At 41.6% G+C, this 16,897-nt stretch overlaps 1 protein-coding gene and 1 pseudogene across 1 annotated transcript in view; both read right to left on the bottom strand.

The window, feature by feature from the left end:
• BAHD1 (bromo adjacent homology domain containing 1) overlaps nucleotides 1–16,897 on the bottom strand; it is a 115,190-nt gene that overhangs the window by 89,566 nt on the left and 8,727 nt on the right. The gene's annotated exons all lie outside the window — the stretch shown is intronic.
• On the bottom strand, nucleotides 14,393–15,594 carry LOC142108928 (BRISC and BRCA1-A complex member 2 pseudogene; annotated as a pseudogene).

Here is a 16,897-nt window from a genome sequence, read left to right as displayed (position 1 = left end):
ACTGATAGGGGAAGCGGAGCAGAGGTGGCTCCAGAGAAATTAACAGTGAAAGAGCGATTAGAGAGGTAAGATGAGAACCAGGATAGAACTGTGTCTTGAAGACCTAGGGATTGCAGTGTTTGTATGAGAAGAGAGTGGTCAACGGTGTCAAATGCAGCCGAGAGATCAAGGAGAATTAGGAGAGAGTAATGGCGTTCAGTCTTAGCAGTGATCAGATCATTAACAACCTTGGTCAGCGCAGTCTCTGTGGAGTGTTGAGAACGAAAGCCAGACTGAAGAGGATCCAACAGGTTGTTTGCGGAAAGAAAGCGTGTGAGGCGAGTGTAGGCAAGTCTCTCTAGAAGCTTGGAGGGGCAAGGGAGCTGAGAGATGGGACGGTAATTTGAGACAGAGTTTGGGTCGGAGTTTTGTTTTTTTAGAATAGGAGTAATCACTGCATGCTTGTATAGTGATGGAAAGATGCCAGTAGAGAGTGAGAGATTACAGATTTGAGTTAGAGGTGAAATGAGCACAGAAGACAGGGATCTACCAATTTGCGAGGGAATAGGATCAAGAGGACAGGAGGTAGAGTAGGAAGATAAGAAGAGCGTAGAAATTTCCTCTTCATTTGTGGGGTCAAATGAAGAAAGGGTGTCAGAGGGTAGTGGGAAGGAAATGAGCTGATGGCTTGTTGAGGAAGAGGATACCATTTCTAGTCTGATCTTATCAATCTTGTCCTTGAAGTAGGAAGCAAGATCCTGAGCACTGATAGTAGATGGAGGGTTCGGGGTGGGAGGATTGAGAAGATGATTAAATGTATTGAAAAGGCGTTTGGGGTTAGAAGCCTGAGCATAGATAAGAGATTGAAAGTATGTTTGTTTTGCAGTGTCCAGAGCATTTCGATAGGAGTGGTCGACAGAAGTATATGTGAAGAAGTCATTAGAGCTTCGAGATTTACGCCAGTGACGTTCTGCTTTACGGGACAGTTTTTGAAGATTTCGTGTTGCTTTGGTGTGCCACGGTTGACATCGAAGTCGACGTGTAGTATGAAGTGTCGCTGGAGCCACTTGATCAAGGGCCGTTGCTAAGGTTAGGTGAAAATGAGGTACTGCCATCTCAGGGGATGAGAATGTAGAGATAGGGGAGAGAAGGTGTTGGAGAGAGGTGGAAAATTGTTGGAATAACAGTACAATACAATAAACGAGTAGTACCAAAACTTCAGAGGCTCCAGGCAAGGCAAGTGAGTGGAGGTTGGAGCAGAAGAGAAGGTAGCGAGACAGGAGGTGGGAGGTCCCTGCTCATACGAGCTTACATCCTATAGGGAGGGTAGACAGACGACAGGCACAGAGGATGTCGGAGGAGTGGAGCAAGCGCTCCCCTCTACTGAGGAGAGTGAGCATGGAGAGAGGGTTAGGTGGAAGGCTGGTAGGCAATGCGGATGAGATGAGTTTTGAGTGCCCGTTTGAAGGAGCACAGGTTAGGTGACAAACGGATGGACCGTGGGAGGTCATTCCAGTGCAAGGGGGCAGCTCGGGAGAAGTCTTGAATTCTGGAGTGGGATGAGGTGATCAGAGTGGAGGAGAGGCGACGGTCATTGGCTGAACGCAGGTGCCGGGCGGGACTGTGGATGGAGAGGAGATTGGAGATGTAAGGGGCAGTGGAGTTGGAGAGAGCCTTGTATGTGAGGGTAAGAAGTTTAAAAAGGATTCTGTAAGGGAAGGGGAGCCAGTGTAGGGCAAGGCAGAGAGGGGAGGCAGTAGAGGAGCGACGAGAAAGGAAGATAAGCCTCGCAGCCGCATTGAGTATAGAACGAAGGGGGGCGAGGCGAGAGCGGGGGAGGCCGGTGAGGAGAAGGCTACAGTAGTCCAGCCGGGAAATGATAAGCGCGTGGATAATAGTTTTGGATGCTTCATGAGATAGGAAGGGCCGGATGCGGGCAATGTTGCGAAGTTGGAAGCGACAGGATTGGGCAAGGGATTGAATGTGGGGGGCAAAAGAGAGAGAGGAGTTGAGGGTGACTCCCAGGCAGCGGAGTAGGGGGACAGATGAGATAGTGGAGTTGTTGACAGTGATGGAGAGATCCATGTGGGATGGGGACTGAGATGGAGGGAAAACAATGAGTTCGGTTTTAGCAATGTTAATTTTGAGAAAGCGTGAGGACATCCAAGAGGAGATGGCAGAGAGGCAGTCAGATACACGAGAGAGGAGGGCGGGGGAAAGATCGGGAGAGGAGATGTAAAGTTGAATATCATCGGCATATAGGTGATAGTGAAGACCGAATGAGGTGATGAGAGCACCGAGGGAGGTAGTGTAGAGTGAGAAGAGTAGAGGGCCAAGAACAGAGCCCTGAGGGACTCCTACAGGGAGGGTGGAGGGGGGGGGGGAAGATCCAGAGATAGAAACAGAGAAGGAGCGTTTGGCGAGGTAAGAGGTGAACCAAGTGAGGACAGAGCCAGAGAGACCGAGAGAGTGAAGGGTCTGCAAGAGGAGGGGGTGGTCAACGGTGTCAAAGGCTGCAGATAGGTCAAGGAGGATGAGGAGGGAGAACTGACCCCTGGATTTAGCAGAGAGGAGATCATTAGTAACGTTGGTGAGTGCGGTTTCGGTGGAGTGGAGGGGGCGGAAACCAGATTGGAGGGGGTCAAGGAGGGAATTGTCTGAGAGATGACAGGTGAGGCGGTTGCAGACAATTCGCTCGAGAAGTTTAGAGGCATAGAGGAGAAAAGTGAAATGGGGCGGTAGTTGGCGAGTGAGGTGGGATCAAGATTGGGTTTTTTTAGAATAGGAGTGATAAAGGCATGTTTGAAGGAGGAGGGGACAGTGCCAGAGGAGAGAGACAGGTTGAAGAGGTGAGCTAAATAGGCACAGACAGTGGGGGAGAGGGATCGGAGAAGGTGAGAGGGGATGGGATCCAGATGGCAGGTGGACAGGGGAGAGGAACGAATGAGGGAGTTGACTTCATCGCCCGTGATAGGGCGGAAGGAGCACCAGGGTGGAATGTGGGAAGAGGGGGGAGCGAGGAGAGAAGCAGGAGAGGAAGGGGAGGAGGAGATGCCAAGTCTAATGGCCTCGATTTTGGAGGAGAAAAAGGATGCAAAATCAGTAGCAGAGAGGGAGAGTGGGATAGGAGGAGGTGGAGGGGTGAGGAGAGAGGTGAAGGTGGCAAAGAGGCGGCGGGGATTAGAGGACTGAGAAGAAATGAGGGACTTAAAGAAGGATTGTTTGGCGAGGGATAGGACGTCAGGAAGGAAGGAAGTCAGCCAGGGAGCGAGATTTCTTCCAGAGGCGTTCAGCAGCACGAGTGCACTTCTGGAGGAAGCGGGTGAGCTTGGAGTGCCAGGGTTGCGGAGTTAAGGGGCGTCGGCAGACAGAGGTGGCAGGGGCGACGGCGTCCAAGGCAGTGGTGAGAGAGTGGTTATAGAGAGAGGTGGCTTGGTCAGGGCAGACCAGGGAGGGAAGAGGGGAGAGTAGGGTTTCAAGAGAGGAGGAGAGGGAAGTAGAGTCAACGGCGTCAAGATTGCGCCTAGTAAGGATAGATTTAGGGAGGGGTGGGGCAGGGGAGGAGGACAGATTGAAGGAGATTAGGCGGTGGTCAGAGAGTGGGAATGAAGAGTTGGAGAAGTCAGAGAGATCACATCGATGAGAGAAGACATATATATATATATATATATATATATATATATATATATATATATATATATATATATATATATATATATATACACACACACACACTACCTAATTGTGTATCCCCATTAAAGGGAGTATAAAAGTGGCACAGTAGATCTGATCACAAGAGGAAAACAAACAGATTAAAGGTATATTAAATGGCTACCAATAGCTAATGTCACTGACGTGTACAAGCCCCAGGAATGCTTTCCTTTTTCCCACAGGGAGATTATCAAGAGCAAGACAGATACTCAGTGTGTGTGTGGGTGTACTAGAGTTGCTCCGAGAAGGTAGGGAGGGAATTCATATAATTAGTACAAGAACATAAAAGTAAAGAACTGCAACAAGCCATAATTATGACTAAGTCACTGGATAAATGACCATTACGAGTGAGTGGCCATAATTGGCAACTTCCTTACTTTCTGAAGATGCACAGTTTAAAAGAACAGTTGTGTGGGCTCAGCGATAGAAACAATTTTGTTGTTAACAGAGCTTGAAGACAGCACAGAGCCAATATTATGGGAAAAGTTAAATTCACTATCTTGCATCTAAAAGCAAAATATTTAAGCAGTTACTTTAATCCACGCACTGTAGCTAAAAGTCGTACATGATATAAACACTGACAAGCAATATAAATATTTATGATACATAGATAAAAAGTGAACAAATGACCTTGATATGAATACATACACATCATAATTGAAAGCTAGCTATATAGTACAATAATACACAATACCAAGTAACGCATCCAACTTAAGATAATCATTACATAACACAGCCAGCATGTTACCGATATCCAATGCTTATCATACAAGCAGCAATACACATACTAATATGAACATATCTAAAAGCTTATTTTACCATGATTTTGTGATTTAATGTCATATTTAAATCATATTCACAAAGATAAATTTGCACAAGCCTTAAAGCTTACAGTATGTAACAAAGCATGAAATTGTTTTTCCAATTAAAGAATTCATGCACCACACAATTATAGAAATAGTTATTTTAGGGAAAGCTTGTGATGATTCAAAGATGGGTGTTGTGCGAGAGAGCTAAAGGGTTTAAGCCTGCCGTCCTGCTTTCATGAGTTTACCTGTTCCCACAGTGTCTGGATGTCTCATCTTCCCCAGACCACCACAGCACCCGAACAGGGCAAACCACATGGCCCCATGTTTTACTCCTCGAGCCACAAGGTCCCGCAGTCTTCCCCTTAGGTCCTCCGAAGGAACTCCCCTTGCAGAACCTTTATTTATTTGATAACCCTTGCTCTATAGTAATATCCATTAAACAGTCCCTCCTGCACCTAAAGCAGGAAATATAGGCTGAACTAAAGCAAACAGTATAAGACCTGCTGTGTGAGGTGGGGGCTGTGGCAGACATAGTGCAGAGCCTGGAGTAAGAAGAGACACCAACATGGTCATCTATACTTACCAATAATACCTCCATTGCAGAGTTGCAGGCCCCTATGGTGCATGTGTGCAGTGCGCAGGAAGATCTACATAACTACACTGGGCACAACCATATGAGAAAATACGATATCCCTGAGACATTGGATTTGCAAGTGTTCTTCCATGTGTCTTTGCTACCTTACACACTTTCTTTTGGACTGGGGGTGCAGAGAGCTCCCTGTGCTTGGTCGCATCCTGCAATGTGGTGTAGTCTTCACTATTCCCACATCAAAGAGGAAGTGCCTAGAGCTACACTGGAACCACAACTGTGGATATCATCACATCACAGGTAATATGGCCCACGACTCTGCATGGGAGGCAAAACCTTCAGCCCCTTACACAGGTTTTTGCTTCAAGGAGGTGAAATATTGTTAGATATCTGTTTAAGTGGATGGTGATGAGAAATTACACTCATCTCTCTCCCCAATACTTATCTCAGCTAGGCTTTGAAGCAGGTTATTTGCATAATATTTAAGGCAGTCCCTCTCTGCCGAGTCCCTCATTATTACGCCGTAAGTTGATGTTTGTTTCTTGTCATAAACACATGGATGTTTTCTCACATGTCCAGTATATTTCTCTGGACTTCCCTTGCTTTTGCATGGACCTGGCTGCTGAGATACAGGTTATGATGCTGCTGAGTGACATCTTGATATCCTGTTCATTACTACAACATATACAGTGTTCTCCCCAGCACCTATTTCCCAGGTGCTCCACCCGGCTGTGTTTACATGACACCCAGCTCTTGGAGCCCAACAGAATCCTATTATAACAGAATAACCCATTGCTGCTCCTAGTATAACAGTCACTATGTGAGCACTACAGCCAGCAGTGTGTGTTACACCACTGTCCACCAGTCTGACCAGTCCTGGCAGGTGTGGGCAATAACCTCCAATATTTTTTATTATCATTGCAAAGTATTACAACTTCCCCATAAGTCTACTTCTTAATGCCGCCCGGGACAAATTTTCTTGCATTATTTACCGTCGGGTATAAGTTTGCATACTTTATGCTAAATGGATATTAACTATGTTTCATTTAGGGAGATAGGCTTTAGGCTTGTTTTAAATGTAACCTAGTTTTACTCCCCACATTGTTTCCTTGAGGTACTTTAGCTTTTACCTCCATAAAACAAACACTGCATTACCACAACCCCCTCTTAATTGGCAAGTCAGTCTGAGGGGATGTACCGTGCTCTACAACATCTCTATTTCTAAGAGTTTAAAACTTTCACACACTGTTCAAAATTATTTTTGTACAGCGAGTGGTTCTTTTATACATATGTATTGTATATAATATATAGCTAGCAGATAAATTTAGTTTATAACTGCTTTCTAGATTGAGATCCCTACTCCAACAAAAAAAATTATCTTTAATTCCCAAAAAAACCCAAAAAAAAAAAACCAACCTAACTATGACGGTTACCATCTGACTCCACTTTCTACTCTGAGGTAAAAGATCTTTGCAAAATTTTGGGCACCCAACTTTCTCAAGTGCTCCTTTCACTGGTACATTGTGACAAGGCAAGCTTTGTGTAACTTACATTGTAGGATGATGGTCAGCCTCACTGCTTTAGCACAACCTATTAACCCTTGCTATGCTAGTTTTTAAATGTCCTATTGCTTTCCTGAATCAGTTTTGTAGTCTGCATCTTCAGCAACTATCTCCCACATGGGTCTGCAGTCAGGCTAGGCTCACGCCTAGACAGGGTTGTCCTCTTTGTCCAGCCCTAAATTTTTAACATTACAGTCCATGACTGCCAGTAACTGTTTTTCTTCACACGCAGTTGACCTTCTCACCCTCTCAAGACACCTCACATCTCTATAGAGTCTGCTGTCTTTGGCAAATTTAAGAATTTATCTGGTTATCACATTAATCCAACCTAGCCCCAAGCTCTCAGCCTAACCCTTTAATTACATGTTGGTAAATTGCATCAAAACGGACTAGTGGTAGTATCACATACATCAATTTTGCGCTCCTAATTTATGCTGAAAAATTTATGCAAAAAAACTCAAAACATACACAGTAGTGTACTTGTGTGTGTACGTTGTGTCTGACACATTTGAAGATGCGTCCAACTCAAAACACAGTAGTGTTTCCCACGTCAAGCGTACAAACGCATATTCTTATGCCCACAGCGGCCTAGAGATAACGCTTGACAATGATAGCAGTAAATGTGAATGTTGTATTACCCTATTCAAACAAAATATATTGTAATGAAATTACACTATTTTCTCCTGTGTATATGACATGACCGTAATAAATGCAAAAACAACATTTGCCATATACAATGTAATGAAATACATACATTGTCTACAGCTTCAATAATCCAATGGGAATCTTCTTTCCTGCAGTAGTCCAAATGTATATGACAAATAAGTAATCCATTACTTAATATACTATAACTGCAATGCTAATAAATAAAGTACTATAAGCTGCAAGAAGCCAATCAGCAATGGCTAGACAGTGCTGCTGGTGTCATTATCACATATACTTACACCAGCCCTCCAGTATCTGCAAAAAAATACAACTCATTACCCCGCATCTCCAGAAGACCTGCTACACCTACATGTATATGCCCATACTGTACTCAACCTACTAACATGTTTTACAAAGCTTTCCAATAGGCTTTGCCTAATTGCAGCAACAGAAAGGGCCATCGACTACCATAAACGTGGTGTTGTCGGAAATGGGTGTGGTTTGGGCAGATCAGCCATGCTTTGGGTGGATCAGAGACATGGCCTATATTGTCCCCATTTTCCAAGCAGGAATGTTGGTAGTTATATTTATCTTATTTCCATTATAAAGGAATAACTTTTACAAGAAAAAAATAAATGGACAGAAAGTTGTCCAGTACAATTTGTGACAGTGCCTGCACTACAAGTATTACTACTGTTTATCGTCTTAGATAAGACGCTTTCCTGTATGTGTGGTAAAATGTCCCCCCAAAAGGACACCTCTATCTGCACCATTCCCCTTTACAACTGTATGCAAAGTCTACTGTACTTTATTTCCAGATATTTGTTTAGGGTAGGAAGGAGTAGCAGGGACTTCCAAAGACCACTCATGGCTGCCTGTTATGTGTAAACAAACGCCCGTCCCTCACAGGAAAATACAACATAAAACATTCAGTTTGCTGCACGCAACATAAAGAAAGAAAAAAAAATGACAGCTAGTGTCCCCTTAGATAGCAGTCTGTATGTGACCGAATAGAGAGGTCAGAAAGTCACATGGAGTAGGAATCCTATCAGTAACATATCCAGGAGCAAAAAGCTCGGTTGCCATCAGCCAGCCTTGTCAGGAACTAACCAGACACCTAAATGTGTCAACAAACAGATAAACACTTACACCCACCTCTGTAGCTTTCCTACAGCCCAGAAAACCCAGCTTTTCCTTTAAGGAGAATCCTTACTGAATATAGCAGACATAAAAACAGTTCCCCTCCATTTATCATTAGCTCCTACTTAATATAGGTGCTTAATGCAGCAGTTACAAAAAAAAAAACAAAAAAAAAAAAAACACCACACACATTTCAGTGATCACATTACATGTAATTAAAGTGTATGCGACACAGGCATTCCAACTGGCTGTTGCCAGGTAAAGCAGATGCTAGCAAAACCTGACATACAAAGGGGCTGTAATTCAAAATGCAAATCTCCTCTCAAACAAAAGTAAACATAACTACTTTGTTTCCTCTTTCGAGACATGTGAACCAGCTGAAAGCAGGCATGGGGTAAATCTTCTACATAGATAATTACAGTAGGTTCAGAAACATACATTTTATATACAAAAAAAACTAAAAAATAATAATTTTATACCGTGTATACAAATTGCGACTTGTTGTCTCTCACAACATCTTTAACACACATTATATTATATATATTTTGTATAAAATACATATATTGTATATACTATATTCTATTTAGTGTTCATTCACAGGGAATCTACAAAATGGCAATAACAATATCTCAAACACATATTGAAACAATGTTCTAGTGGTATTGGGGATAATTTCACAGTTGTCTGTCAGTTTGACATGGATTAAGGCTAAAACGGATTGTGTTTTCTGACATGTCCACTCCCCCAATTAACTTGAAGAGTGCATGCCCCATGTCCTGATTGACACGAGGGGAAGGAGAGGTGCAAACTATGCTGGGGGAGTTTCTCGCACCACTGACTAGATCAGAAAATAAGTTAGTGCACTTTGAATAAAGTCCAGTCCTAATGCGGGAACATGAATTTTCGGAGAGCCAGGGGGAGTCAATTGTACAAATTGCAGAAGTCTCCACTAAAATATATATTTTTATCTGGAGTTATCCTTCAAGCCACGTCAAACTGACAACCAACTGTGAACTAATTCCAAATACTAATAGAAGGCGAGTTACAATATACAACAAGAAGGGAAAGTAATGTGTATGTATATATTAGGGCACTCTGAGGACCAAACAGAATTAATTTAAAACATATTCTAAACTTTATTATACAGTAACGCAGAAGAGCGTTTCGCTAATCTAAGCTTTATCAAGGTAATCCGATGTAGCCTTTCTATTGGGCATTTATAGCGAAAATACCGCACATTTAATGACGTCATACCTAGCAGCGTAGTTAGAAACGGGAGTAGATGCTCGTCACTTGATATTACCTCCCATCAATAGGACAAGAGAGGATGGGAGAATCTTTTTCATAGCGATTCAGTTCAGTGATAGGTAGGTATATATGAAATCAAATATCTGTAGATCTCTCAAAACTGCCAAAAGATTATATATAAGATCAGGATAGAGCCATAATTCCAATGCATAGGTCTAGGAAAGATGTAACTATAATTAGGTAAGTATATCAGTTATTTGGTCAAAGAGACCGTGAGGGAAAACATTAATAATTATAAATCCATAAAAAGTTTCCATAATCCTATAAATTCCTCAATCTATTTATGGGCACCAAAGAATACCAGAAATAATGAGACATCTCATAGTTTAGCTAGAATCAGGTGTCTATGGTTATCACGGATAGTGGGGTTATCAATATCCCTTCTTAATGTTTAACTTAGTGGTCTCTGATCCAAATGTGTGGGTGCACCATCTCTGTGTATGATTATCAATATATTGATGATACTAATCCTTTATTTGTGAAAACACCAACAATATAAGAGAAGTTATGCTCACCCAGTGCGATACCTTCTTTTTTGAGTTACAATATACAATGGGTACATTCTTATTGCTTTTGTGGCTTCCTTGTGAATGAACACTGTAAATAACATTTTTGTATGGTTAGTCTGTAAAAGATGACTTGTAAGCAAAACCTCAAATAGAATTAGGATCACCATGCCATTTCTGACAGGTTACTATAATACTCTTGAAATTCTTAATAAAAAAATGAAATCAACGCCAGTCTCCATGGGGATTCCAACGGGGGAGTTTTGAAGCTACAATAAGTCAGTTTTTACACTTCTAATGACATGACCAGAGCTGTTGGAGAGATTAGTCGAGTCCCCCAAAGACTCGAACAGTCCACCACTCTCTCCTGACACAAAGAGTTGTCATTAATGTAAAACAGAAAATTCATGGTGAAGGGGCATCTAGATCACATCTGTATGTTTATAATAGGTCCACCTTTATAGAATGGAGACGAGAACTCTCAGACTGTGGAAGCCGTTGGGTGGACTGCAACAGCAGAAGTAAATAGAAGTGTCTGGCACCATAGCTTAATGAACTTCACCAAAAACTACATTTGATGCAGATCGACTAAATTAATGGGTTTGAGTTTCTGTTTTTCTTTTTAATTACTGTTGGCTGCATTTTGGTATTTATTTTTCAAACCAAAACACTGACTACGTCTTAAGATGAACACATATTAAAAGAGAAAAAAATAATGTAAAACTAAATACACTGTCCCCATATGAACATAGACATACAGCATAAACACATACACTATCTGTGCTGTTCTCATCCACTGTGTCCTGCCACTGACTTTCTCTACATGCCACTCTCCTGATGGTCTCTCACACCTCTGTACTGCTCTAGCACAATGGGCTAGATTTACTAAGCTGCGGGTTTGAAAAAGTGGGGATGTTGCCTATAGCAACCAATTAGATTCTAGCTGTCATTTTGTAGAAGGTACTAAATAAATGAAAGCTAGAATCTGATTGGTTGCTGTAGGCAACATCCCCACTTTTTCAAACCCGCAGCTTAGTAAATCTAGCCCTATATCTCTGTTCCCCACACATTATAAATGAGGGATCACATTATCCCATAACGAAGACATTTCCTGATTAAAAAAAAAAACAAAACACAAAAAAAACCAAAAACGAACATTTGTCATATAAGCCACAGTGATCCAACAATCATTCAAATGACTGATACATATACTGAATAGTGGTGTACGGTATCATGTGCCCAAGGGATAAACATATCAACATGCATGTTGGAAAGTCACAATTTTTCTGTGATTTTGCCGGCAACATTTTAAAAATGGAAATGTAATTAGAGCCAAAACCCGGCGTGTGGGGTTGGCAAATTTTATAATATAATATATATATTATCTGGACACTGTACTGCAGCAATTCACTGTCAGATTCAAACACAGACGCAATTATTTAATGGTACCAAGTACAAGACTTACCTTATGGGAATGTGAAGCTTTCCTGATTTTAAAACACTGTACATTTTGTGCCATTACACCAAGTTTAGTAGAATCCAACACAGTTAACCATTCTACACTTTCAGTGATCTGATTAATGTGTCCGTCTGCACAAGGGGCGGAGAAATGTTGTGTTTCGCATTACTTAAAAGCAGCTCATAAAGTTGCATTGTGAGAGATGCTACTGAGTGTGAAAGATTACCATTCAACCATGACTCTCCAATGCCATAATCATTGAGTACAAAGCTCTGGTATCTGTTCTTCTCTTCGCTCTAGGCACCACCCTCCGGCTGCTTGATTAAAATACAGTCATTATTGAAACAATACTTTGATACAAATATTTGTATTGTTCTCTGTTTCTTTTCTTACGGCTCTAGAAGTGACTAGCTGTAGAGGGGCAAGGTGTTTTGGCCCCCAAGACAAACTGCACTCTGTCCATGCATTGTAACACAGTAGCTATATACTGGTTTGAGTCACGTAAATTTATTAACAGGTCTCGCCAGAGGTAGGAATGAACTTATAGGAGACAGGCAACAAAAGAAATTCTGTGTCCAGCACTACTCTCCACCACACACACACCTGCCAAGCTAAAGCATAATGAGGAATTACAACACACCTTAGGAACCATTTGAACTGCCATTCCAAACCAGAACCAAATGCTGCACCAAACTAAATTCAAATCATTCTCAGTTTCATATCAGCTGCAAAGACTGAGTCACCTGAATAAATAAGCAGCCAGACCAAGGAGGCAGTATACAGGCACATAATCCTCATTGTGGATGCATAGGCTTCTATCATCATAAAAAGAAATGGCATATGTGTACTCGTTGGTCTGAAAACAGAATAGCTTAAAACTATAGGATCAGAAATCCCAGAATCTCACATAGAAGTTGATATAACGAACGAAAAAATGATGTATGCTATAGTTAAATGACTGTACAGAGAATGTTCGTTATTGGGAGCGAGGTAACTAAAATCAAAATACAGTCAGCAGAGTAGCACAACTTACGGTATTTATTTTAGTTTTCCAGAGAAAAAAAAAACTTGAGGTACATCCCCATTATAAATAGTAGTTACACACAATTTTTGTTTTTGAATTTACACTTGTAGGGTCCAAAAACTGTGAGTGTTCATACACCAACTAAACCACTTGCTCTGCTCAGCAGGCTCGGTTATTGTGCATACATAGTGCACCAGTTAATCACATCTGTTGCTCAATGTGTACTCATTCAGTAATGTTTCAGTGATCACACGCTGGACAATCCTGCAGAGCACCCAGCAAAAAAAACTACTGACTAATTTGGCTGCAAACATTTGTGCCTAAATTCAAAGCGATCTGGCTGTGAAAATATATTTTAATTTCTTCTGGAAAACATTTTGGACCCCCCCCCCCCGCCCTTCATCAGAGATTTATTGTCACAGGGAAACTGAGTTCTTCCACAGAACATGAGTTTTACTTTCAAGCTAATTAAGAAGCGCATATTTAATCTGAGACAAAGCGAGATAAGGGTAATATTAAGTCATTTCTTGTGTCACTTCTGTGGTGTTAATTTGCTTTCTATGTACAATGATTGGAGTGACAATTTAGACATTAGTCATGCACATGATTTCTAAGAAAACACAGTTTTTGTGGGAATAGCTCGGGAGCACCAATGTCACTATAATTCATGTTTTCTTCATGTCATCATGTAAATCCCAAGGACCAATCCAATATAGTATAATGGTTTAATGACCCTTTCCCCAAGTAAGCCGGTATGGGTTTTGGGGTGCACCTGATGGCAAACAGGCGATTCAATCAAGACAGCAGAAGGAGGAGGCTGCGTATTGCCCTCTAAGTCAGGAGACAATTTACTGCTACATGAGAAGACGTTACAGTACACTTTGCTGACAAGGAGAATATATTTTTAAGTCAGTTAGAAAGAAAAAGGACAGTAAAATGTTTGTAATCTCTGGGAATTGATGTATTGCAGATGGAAGCACCTAACTAGTAATGTCCAGGCTTGTACAACCCTTTCTTACCTTCCCTGTAATAACATACTGTAGGGGGTAAATGAATCATACCCCGGTTTTGTCAACTTCCGCGAGTTCGGCGTCTTCGCAGCTTAAATTTAAAGCGGCGCTGCCTTGTAAAGGGTGGCATTATGCACTGTACAGGCATCGGATAATGACTGGATTGTGCAGAGGATGCATTAACCAGGATGCACCATCCTTCTACAGGTACGCCGTGACATACCACTAAAACAGAGCCATAACTTAATATTTTAGTGCCTGGGGTGAGAAGGAAAACTGCCGCCTTCTAATCTTTAATTTTAATCAAATTGACCCAAAATATTTATAAACTTCGCAACCTTCAGCACTGCGCCTTGGGCGATCGCCCCTCTCGAACAGCCCTGCACTAAAACATTTTTTTTTAAAAACTCTGATGTCATCGTTCCCTTGCGCTTAATATTTCATTTTGACTCTGCTGGGCCGGCAGGAGGACAGACCTCCCTGTTAATATACTTTTGCAGAGAAATAAATTTTCTTGTGAAATATGATTTATGCATCAAATTTCATATGTTTACTGAATGATAAAAATGTAATTAAGGATAAATTCTACTTGTTATATTTCAGGTATATTTCCCCTTTAAAGGATTTTACCACAAGGACTAAATTCATTATTATTTGCAATGAAAGCAGTTACTGAATGTTTGGGAGTCAAGGGGCGAGGACTGACTGTGAGGATAGGGAACAGTGATATTTGGGGGTGCAATATAGGAGAAGGAGGAGGCAGTGTGATAAAATATTGCACTTTGATCATTTATAGTGCAGTACGTGTAATACAGGAATAGAAATTCCAGCGGTTCTACAGTTTCCCCATTAGTGAAAGCAGCTTCTTGGAACAGAGGGACAAAACATTCAAAATAAATCTTCGCACTCTGCCATTTCATTGCCATCCCAGCGCTGGCTGCACGGATAGTTCTTCTGGGCCTGGGAGTACAGCTGTACGCCGTTTGTGAAGTGATAGACAGACTGAAAAGTCAAAGATGCTGGTCCGGGGGAAATACAGAGGCAGATCAATGTAAACCAGGAAGCAGAAGTCTTTCCATGTCAGCAATAGAGTGAGCTTTGGGAAGCCCTCGGTGTCGCCTGTTCCAAAGTGACCCAGGAAGGTAGCGATGAACTCCCTTCTTTTGTGGTACCCCTGAATCATGGACAACACTTAGTTAGCAACTGGCAGACCTGAAGAACATAATCTTTGAGGCATCCAGCATTGGGGAATGGTGGGATGTGAATAGCAGACGACCCGCCAAGAGCATGTTCTATCTGAAAAGACAAGTAGAGCTTTGGGAACACCTGTGTGTCTTCTGCGTCTTCAAAACTGAGAGCAGCGCAACATCTTACCCTGGGCCCTCATTAGCGTTCTTTAGCAGATAGATGGAATATCAATGACATCCACTGGATGCTGTAAGAGGAATCTGGAATCTAATTATTCTTTTTCCGGCGTATAGTTCGTTGTTCTCACCATACTTAGGTACCTGGAGTATAGTCTGATACTTAAACATGAGGCGCAAGCTCTCACTGATGCAGATGAACTGGTACCGTTTATACTGCTGCACCAGCTCCTTCACTACCTGTAACAGGCACTCCGGCTCTGAGGGATCCCATTCTGCCAGGCCGAAGATAAATTCTGGATACTGCGCATTGAACAGGATGTCCCTCTCCAGTATAAGGGGATGTAGAGTTTGAAACAATAACAGCTGGATCCAGGGATCAGTGAGGTGCAGCCTGATTTAAGGTCATTTATCCCCCCCCCCCCCCCAACCGCCAACATAGCAGTTGCCCAGCCTCTTACAAGAGGAAATATCTGACAGTCCCACATTTTGAACATTTCATTTTTGAAGCATTCACCCAGCACAATCTTACTACTAGAAAGTGGTCGGCAGCACAGTGGTTACCATATATGCCTCACAGCACTGGGGTCATGAGTTTGATTCCCATCCAAGGCCTTATCTGTGTGAAGTTTGTATGCTCTCCCCATGTTTGTATGAATCTGCGCCGATGTCCTCCCACAGTCCAGGTAAACATACTGGTAGGTTAATTGGCTACTGCCAAAATTAACTAGTGTCTGTCTCTTTGTGTGCGTTTGTTAAATATGTCCCTGAATTCACCATCATTGTGTTTTTTACAGAACCATTTTCATTCCTAATCGCAATGATAAGGAAAGAAAGATTGTGGCTATTTAACAAAATTGTTCCGGAACAGCATTTACAGTAAACTGCTGAACCTGCAAACACACAAGTGCACCTATATCCTATCTTCTCTATGGTCCCTATTGCACAGTGGGCACTTTGCTATAGAGACCGGAGGGGACAGCAGGTAGTCTGTGGTAAGGGATCCAAAGATCCCTCCGCTGCAATGTTCTCCCCATATGCTTCAATGGCTTATGCCATTGGGAACAAGTTCTGAAAATCATTAAATCGTGCAAAATCCGCATAGTTTTCTATGGGGACTGCTTTTGTGTTTGAAGACACTATTGGGGGTATTCTATTGACCGCGAGTTGTTTTTTTTCCTCCCGCAGCATAAAAAAAAAAAAAAAATTGTGTTTTTAACTGCTACAGCAATCATTTTTAGTTAACGTATCGTGAAAACTCGTGCAATTCAATTGAAAAAGAGGGAACGCTGCCCCTGCGCATTAATCATTGTGTTTGTGAGTTTTTAGGGGAGTGTAACGCGGTCATTTTTAGGGGAGTGTAACGCGGTCATTTTTAGGGGAGTGTAACGCGGTCAACACACAAAAAATGGATTGGCATACATTTTCATACATTAGATTGCATTACACAACCATTCTGTTGATAATATCTACATTACAGTACTTTCTTTAGCATATATTTTTTTATTTAACTATTTTTTACTATAGAATCATCCATACCATGTATAAACACATTAGTACTTACATATTTGTACCAAAAACATACATAAATATATTTAATTAGTTTTTATTTTTATTTTTTATGGGGTTTTTTTTCCCATTACTTTTTCACAAGAAAATCAACTTTTACATGTTAAACTATCAGTAATGCCGATTCTTTTTTTTTTTTCTTTCATTATTACATGATTTCAAATAGTTTTCGTAGGTTTTTTATTTTTATCACACCCCAAAGAGGTGCGAGATAAAACAGCA

This window comes from Mixophyes fleayi, chromosome 12, assembly GCF_038048845.1.
Source record: "Mixophyes fleayi isolate aMixFle1 chromosome 12, aMixFle1.hap1, whole genome shotgun sequence".
NCBI lineage: Eukaryota > Metazoa > Chordata > Amphibia > Anura > Limnodynastidae > Mixophyes > Mixophyes fleayi.
Note: the sequence above shows the minus strand (reverse complement) of the source record. Positions and strands in the feature narration are given on the sequence as shown.